Source organism: Ictidomys tridecemlineatus, chromosome 9, assembly GCF_052094955.1.
Source record: "Ictidomys tridecemlineatus isolate mIctTri1 chromosome 9, mIctTri1.hap1, whole genome shotgun sequence".
NCBI lineage: Eukaryota > Metazoa > Chordata > Mammalia > Rodentia > Sciuridae > Ictidomys > Ictidomys tridecemlineatus.
In genome coordinates, this window is record NC_135485.1 from 44,837,043 (window position 1) to 44,845,165 (window position 8,123).

An 8,123-nucleotide genomic window follows, 5' to 3' on the forward strand; every position below is an offset into this window, starting at 1 on the left:
AAACAAATATTTAGTCAAACGTGAAAGATACATACATTATATGGTTATTGTAGTTTGTTGTTTTGCTATCATTTGTTGATTAAGTTAAAGTCTAAATATCTTGTAATACGTCAATTAAACTATAAAGATTATACAATAAACTGTTATTAGGATAGTTAAAAAGAATTTAGGAGATTCATATATGTTAAGATGGTTCAAAATATATTAATTGAAAATAAACATCACAGAGAACAAACATTATAATTTCATTTTTATTGTAGGGCATGTTTTAAATGGTAGCACTAAATTAACAGATCCAAGGTAGACATGAAATTAATAGATCTTATCATTTAGAGGTAAAACAATTTGAACTTTACATCTTTACATACTTTTATACTTTATTAGCCTTACAATTAATTGAAATATATATGCATAAATTATATATATGCATATATGTTTGTGTGTGTTTGTAATATATATACTTTTTTTTTTTAACTGAGAAAACAAATGTGCCTCTTTGGGGATGTGCTCCTCCTCATTCTCTTTTGACATTCACTGGCATTCCAACATGGATTTTGTGAAATTAACTAGTTAGTATTTGAAGAACTTTTATAATATCAAAAGATGAAGGGATGCATGCAGAGCAGGTCAATCTATGGTGGGGCGGGCACTAAATGTTGAATAATCCTGGATGAAGAAAACAGAACTAAGAAAGAGATAACTGGTACAATGAAGAGAAGCTTTGACAATGATCTCCCAAAGTTACAGTTTTTGCAGCTATCTGAGCATATAAAGTTTTTTTGGATGTCTTGTATTTGAAGTAACCAATGTTGAGGAGAATTGAGAGGTTAGACCCTCACTTCAAAGAATAAGCCAATATTGCTCTCACTTGTTTATTCCACACCAGTGTTAAAATTATGTAAATTGATATCTTGCCTTTGTACCTGTTAATAGAACAGAGCATCCAATTCCCAGCAAGCTTTTCCAACAGCTAGAGTTACCACATGCCATTTCTGCAGGCAGTTCCAACAATAAAACATCAAGCTATATAATCACTGTGCAAAAAAGCCAAAAGATTCAATTAAGAATCTCATACAAAAGCAAAAAGCCTTTCTCTCCTAACCATCAGCCTCTTCTCACAATTCATTTGTATTCCCCATTGCTGTTATCCTACCATCAAAAGTTCTATGTCTGAAGCTCAAAGCAAGCTTGAATTAAACTATAGTCATGCAAGTAAATGTCAGCCTTTTCCTTTCTACGACTTCCACATTTCATGCTTTGTTCTCTTTAACAAATGCCTTTTATTTCTGGTAAATGACTATTATTGAGTTCTCTTTATTAATCCTTTATGGGCTGTGTGTGTGTGTGTGTGTGTGTGTGTACTCACCCACGTGCTCGTGCATTCATGTGTGTTATTAATTTATGGCATAGGATAGCACTGATATGTGAGAAAAAAACATTTTAGGGGATGTAAGCCCTAAAAAACCACTGGGCCTATAATCCTAAATGGCTTGGGAGCTAGGGCTGGAGGATCATGAGTTCAAAGCCAGCCTCAGCAAAAGCGAGACACTAAGCAACTCAGTGAGACCCTGTCTTTAAATAAAATACAAAATAGGATTGGGAATGTGGCTTAGTGGTTGAGTGTCCCTGAGTTCAATCGCCGGTACTCCACCTCACACCTCCCCTCAAAAAGCCACTGGGTATAAACAGTTAACACTCTTAACTATAGACTTTACTATTAATAGACTTCATAAAAATCTGCTCATCCACAAGTGTTAGATCTACCTTCACATTCCAGAAAATATAGATATGCAAAGAGTTTCTTATTTGGAAAAATAAAGTATTTTACTGTGTAACCAATGAGATCCCTATGATAAAGCCAAAATTACAAATAGTTCCACTTACAGAGACCTCTCCTGAGGATATTAAAGACCAAAACTTGCTGCCTTCTAATTTTGGATTTCATCCATAAAAGTAAGATATCTTTGGAATGAATGAGGTTTATAACCATAAGGCAATTGCCAGAAAATAAAGCATATTTAATTTCATTTAAGATCCAAAGTGGCATTGCTTCATGAGAAATGTAGTCCCACTGAAATTATATGGCAATGTTTTGTTGAGTTTAAATCCTGTAGGAAGAACTCATTTCACTGTACGTTCATCTAATTGAATATTTTCCACTGACAGTCAAACAAAGATTGTGTTTTTTGGCTAACTGCCAAACATAAACTTTTGAAGTGTTGTAAGTGACATGTTCTGAATACTGTGAGGCTGCCGTATATTTATGAAGTGAAGCCTTGCAAGGCTGACATGGGCTCAGGAAGCCCATCCTTCAACCATAACCATCTGGAGTAACTTCTAGTCTAGTCTGGAGATGTAAGCTATATGTGTGACTCAAGACAAAGAATTGTTTGCTATATTAGACAAGTACATTAGAGGCTCATTCCAACAACTAAAGGAAATTCAAAAAAAAATTTTCTCTCCAAAGCACATTCCAGAACCATAAAATCATTCCTCATCTATACACACATCAATACTCATAACTAACAGAGCTTTATATGTGCTGATGTCTAAAATGTCATATATGTGTGTGTGTGTGTGTGTGTGTGTGTATATATATATATATATATAACTTATATAATCATCACATTCTAAAGTGTATGCATTACATACTTACATATATAAGCCTGAATCTGCATAGATAATTCTAGAAAATATACAAGAAATCATTATATAAAAGACTCTGAAATGTGTGACTGAGAAGTTGGGGATTTTTGAGGGAAATCTTTATTTTTCACCAGATGCCTTTCCAAACTGTTCATTTTATTTTGAGCAGCATTTACAATTTTATGATTTTTAAAGCTAGTTTATAAATAATTCTCTGTAGAATTAAATAAAATTATATTAATTATATTTCCACATGAGCATAAAATTAATATTATACAAAAAATCAAAAAACTTCAAAAGAAAAAATTTGTTTCATTTACAGATCTGACAATGCTGAACAAAAAATTCAGAGTCTGGTTTTCTTGTATTGTGTACACACCTTTAAGAAAAAAATTAACTTTTATATAAAACTTTTATTTTATTATGGAACTCTTGACCCAGAGAGCACAAGAACTCACTCATACAAATAAATATTTACCCCTACTGATGACAGAAAACCTTCTCTTACTCTGGGCTAATTTAGCAATATTTCCTAGTAGTGAAATGATTACTCTTGATCAACACTGGGAACTTCATCTCCTTGCTTACAGTTTATATATAAATTAATGAGAACTAGTAGTATCTACACAATGAAATAATTTTGAATAATCTAGAGGCCATTGCCATAAGAAATTGGCACCAGAAAGAGATAAATATTGTCAGAGTTTGGCTCCTTCCAAAAAATTCAAGGTGTCTCAGAGACCTTAATAAAATACTCTCAAGGCAATAGTGCAAATAGGCAAAGGTCAAGGGATATGCCTCAATTTCATGGAATATGCCCTCTGCTTTCAGATAAATAACAAGAAATATAAAAACAACTTGCCTTCAAGTAATTCATGGAGAGTCCAAAGTGCAATCACAAAAAAAAAAAAAATCAAAGGAGAGTTAGATCCTATGAAGACAAACCAGACTCTCCTATGATTCTTAGCAGTAAGACTACCATCACACCAACACTGAAAACTGACTCCGCAGGTAGAGTCAGAATCACTATGTCCATTCTGCAGTTCATTATTTCCAACTAGCCAGGCCCCAGATGTATATACTTTTTTTTCTGAGAGAATTCCCATACATCCCTTTCTCCCTCCTCACTTTCTTCACTTATTAACATCTTGCATTAGTGTGGCACATTTGTTATGATAATTGATACACTCTTATTAAATTCCATAGTTTATATTAGCGTTCCTTCTTTGTGTTGTACATTCTGTGCATTTTGAGAAATGAATGATGTCAGGTATCCATCACGACAGTGTAAAATAGATTCACTCCATTAAAAATCATTTTTGTTCTACCTATCCATGCCTCCCTTCTTCCTCAAACCCCTAGCAGTCACAGATTGCTTTATTGTCTGTATAGTTTTTGTCTTTTTCATAAAACCATATAGTTGGAATTTTATAATACATAGCCTTTTCAGATCAGCATCTTTCTCAATGCCAGTCTGCATGTTGCCTCCAAATCTTTTCATAGCTTGACAGCTCATTTCTTTTTATCACTGAATAATATTCCATTATATAGCTGTACCACAGTTTGTTTATAAAGTCAGCCTTTGAAGGGCATCTTGGTTGCTTCCAGATCTATGTATCTTTGAGTAAAGCAACCTTTCTGCCAGCCCTTTTTTGAGCTTACCTGCTATTTCGCACAGGTGATTGGCAGTACCATTATGCTACTCTCCCGCCTTTTGTTGGGAAACTGAGTAACAGATAACTTATCTTTAATTTCTCTAATCCCCTATTGCCTGTGAGGTTTTTTTTCCCCCTTAGCCTTTTTGCTTTTTTGGCATTTCTTGGATAAAATAATACTTGTTGGATTCACTGGATCTCTTCTGCCAGAAGGTCCACTTTTCTGTGTACCTTCATGCTTTAGAAATGATGCTTAAAATGGAAATGAGTTTGTCCTCCCTGAGCAGCCTCTGCAGCAGCAGGAAAAGGTGGGGAGAGTGGCAGCTGGGGATCAGACCCAGAGGTGGATCTGAACCTGGACACCATCGGCAGAGCACAGATTTGCCTACTGGCTGGGAGGAAGCATAAACTTTTGAAGGTGCAAGATACTCTATAAACCGTAATGAAAGGAATGACCTGCAAACATCCAGTCACAGGATAGCCATCACAGGACAACTGTATTTTTGTAGTGAACTAACACAATTAACTGTTGCAACCACGATGTCTAAAGAAAAGAAAGACCTATAAGTATGATAAACGAAGCTTCTAACCATAACATGATTTCAGATTATGCAGTACATCCAAAGAGCCCTACAGGCAGAAAATCACTGGTTTCAATTTTAAATAGAGGTCAAATTCAATTAAAAGAAATCCTAATGCACCTGTGGTCAGATGAGGTTGGTTTTATAAACAGGACAATACTAGCATGAAGCTGTGGAAGAAACACTGGTTTGTGCTTTCTGATCTTTGCCTGTTGTATTACAGAAATGAGAAACAGGAGGGTATCCTAGGAAGCATACTATTACCTAGTTTTCAGATGGCTATGCTAACCTCGGAGGATAACATTAATTGCAAATATGCTTTTAGGGCAGCCCATCCAAACATGCAGACATATTATTTCTGCACTGATACAGGAAAGGAAATAAAGTTGTAGATGAAAACCATATTAGATGCTGCCCTTGTACAGACAGACCTGTGAAAAGAGTGGATAAGATTACATCCAAACGTATACCAAATAAAGAAAGTAATAAAATTCCCAAACATACAGTGCTAATTAAACCAGAGGCCCCAAAACATCGCCCCTCCAAAAAAAAAAAAAAACAAACCCAAGGAAATAAGCAAAATTGAAAGAAAAAAGAAATTAGAAGTTGAAAAATATGAATTTCAGAAAGATGGTCAAGATAGACCTTTAACAAAAATAGTGTAAAGTTGAATTCTTTGTCATCTGAATATGAAAGTGGGTCAGCATGCCCAGCTCAGACTGCACACTACAGACAAGTCAATGTGAATAGTTCAGAGAACAAAACAGTCAATGTCAGCGTGGCAGATCTTAGAGGTGGAAATCACCCTAATATAGGGCCTTTGCATGCAGAGGCTGATCTAGTTATACAAAGAACAAATTCAAATGCAACTGTTGAAACAGTGGATTAAAATCCAGAAAGGGAGGGGACATGAAGAAGAAAACAGAGGAGTAATTTCTTACCAAACATTATCAAGAAATATTTCAAGCCACAGAGCTCAGATCATGGCCCTCTACCTTGAAGGTTATAGAACACTCCCAAGAAACAGCAAGAGGAGGCCTCAAAGTAACCCCTTCCAGTCATGGCAAGACAGTAGGAGCTGAAGAAAGAAAAATGGAGGTCAGTGAGAGATGACACTATGTGGTAGCTCTACAAATGGCAGCAGCACAGTTCTATAATAAGCAAAGCACCCTCCCTCAACCCAGTTCTGTGAATATTCCTAAAACTATGGTTAATATTTCTGATGCACTCTATTCCCACATCACCTTCACTGCTTACCAGTGTTCCTCCCCTCAGCGAACATACAGATCAGAAGTGTCTTCACCAATTCAGAGAGGAGATATGACAGCAGACCTTAGACACAGGGGTCATTACCCTAAGGTAAAATGTGTTCTAATATTATGTTAGCTCACTACTTAACAGATGTTATATTTTCTTTCTAATATACTATTCTTTAAAGTGAGAGAAGCAGGAGATTAGAGAGAAAAGAAAGGCTGTTCTTATGTAGAGAATCTAAGTTTGCAATGCTTCATCTCTTAATACCATAGAAACAATTCTGTCAAGCATTGTGCATTCTTTTCTGTCTGACAGCACATCTCATTAGTTCTCCATGTGGGTTAAAGACCACATGCATTTTTATTTTTTCCTTACACACTTGGAAATTCTACACCTGTCCTTTTCTGGTATACCTGCAGTTTTGTATCAAGCTTGTCCTGTTTTTTTACTAGGCTTTACCTTTAAACCAAGTGACTGGCATGTTGAGAACTCCTTGTATACCCAATTCAACATTAGAGAGTAGCAATATTTAATAATATGCACATTTAAAAATTAAAATATAAGTAAAGATCAAAAACAATGGGGATGAGTCTACACTTTAGTGACCTCATGGAAAAATATTAAAGGTTCTCATATAAACTTTGCTTTTGCAGATTCAGATCACAATGATTGACTCACTAAAACCATAAAGGTAAGTCTTATCCTTGCTCATTTAAATTAAGTATGTTGTTTGGATACCAGCATCCCCCAAAAAAATGTGGTGAAGGGAAAAAATAAAAAAAAAACAGCTTAAATTTTAGATCGCTTATATAGATCTTAAATAATAGTAACTTGAGACTCATCATTTTTCAGAAAGACTGGGACTGATAATGCTATTTGTCATTTCATAAATGTGTACAAAACAATCACATCTTTCGCATAAGCCAAGCTTTTTAGTAGATGAGATTCCTGTTGAAGGTATCAATCATTTTAAATATTTTTTGAATAATTACCACATAAATTAATTTATTGAAATATCACTAAAGTCATTTTCACTATTATGTTATAGATTAATAATAATTTCTTGATGTACTAAAACTAACACAATTTTATAAATTAAGTTTTTATATATATATATCTAACCTCTACTTTGAAATTTATGTCAGAGACTTCATTCAGTACATAGTGACAATTAATTTGTCCTTCAGACCCTTTGTTAAAACCTGCTCAATGGAACTGGTAATACAGTTCAATGATAAAGAACTTGCCTATCACTGAGATTGAATCCCAGCTCTGTGAAAAAATAAAATAGGCTAAACAAATAATGTTAGCTTATATTGAAGTATCAAAAAATTTCCAAATATCAAGAAATCAGGAACATATCACCTTACTTTCTTAAAATATCACATGACTCAATTATAAGAAAATACAGTAAAAATGAAATGATAAAATTGAAGAAAAGGATGTGGTAGATAGAATAATACCCCACCAAAGATGCCATAAAAATATAATCCCTTGAATTTATTTATATTTATAATGCAAAAGGGACTTCAGAGAAGGGAGAGTATATGAGATTATCAAAGTGGGCCCTTGTAATCAGAAGGGTCTTTATGAGAGGGAGATAAGTGTGGAGAGAAAAGATGGACAAATGGAATGAGAATTCAGAGTGATATGGGTACTTGCCAAGAAATCCTGCACAGCTTCTATTAGCTAGGAAAGGCAATGTCTTGGTTTATTCAGCCTGCTAAAACAAAACACCATGAACTAAATAGCTTAACAATGGAAATTTATTCTGCAGATCTAAAGTCTGGAAAGTCCAAGATCCAGATACTGGCTGATTTGATGTCTGGTGAGGGCTTGGTCTCTGGTTCATGGGTTGTAATTCATAGCAGTACCCTCACATGGTGGAGGATGCAAGGCAGCTCTCTGGGGTCTCTTTTTTTAAGGATACAAACCCATTCATTAGGGCCCAATCCTATATAACAAGCATTTGTCAAAAGTCACTGCC

The 8,123-nt window shown here is 34.8% G+C and overlaps 1 pseudogene; it reads left to right on the forward strand.

Annotated features, from left to right (window-relative positions):
• LOC101956065 (pleckstrin homology domain-containing family A member 5-like) overlaps positions 1-6,825 on the forward strand; it is a 158,234-nt pseudogene extending 151,409 nt beyond the window's left edge.
• Positions 6,826-8,123: the final 1,298 nt, after the last annotated feature.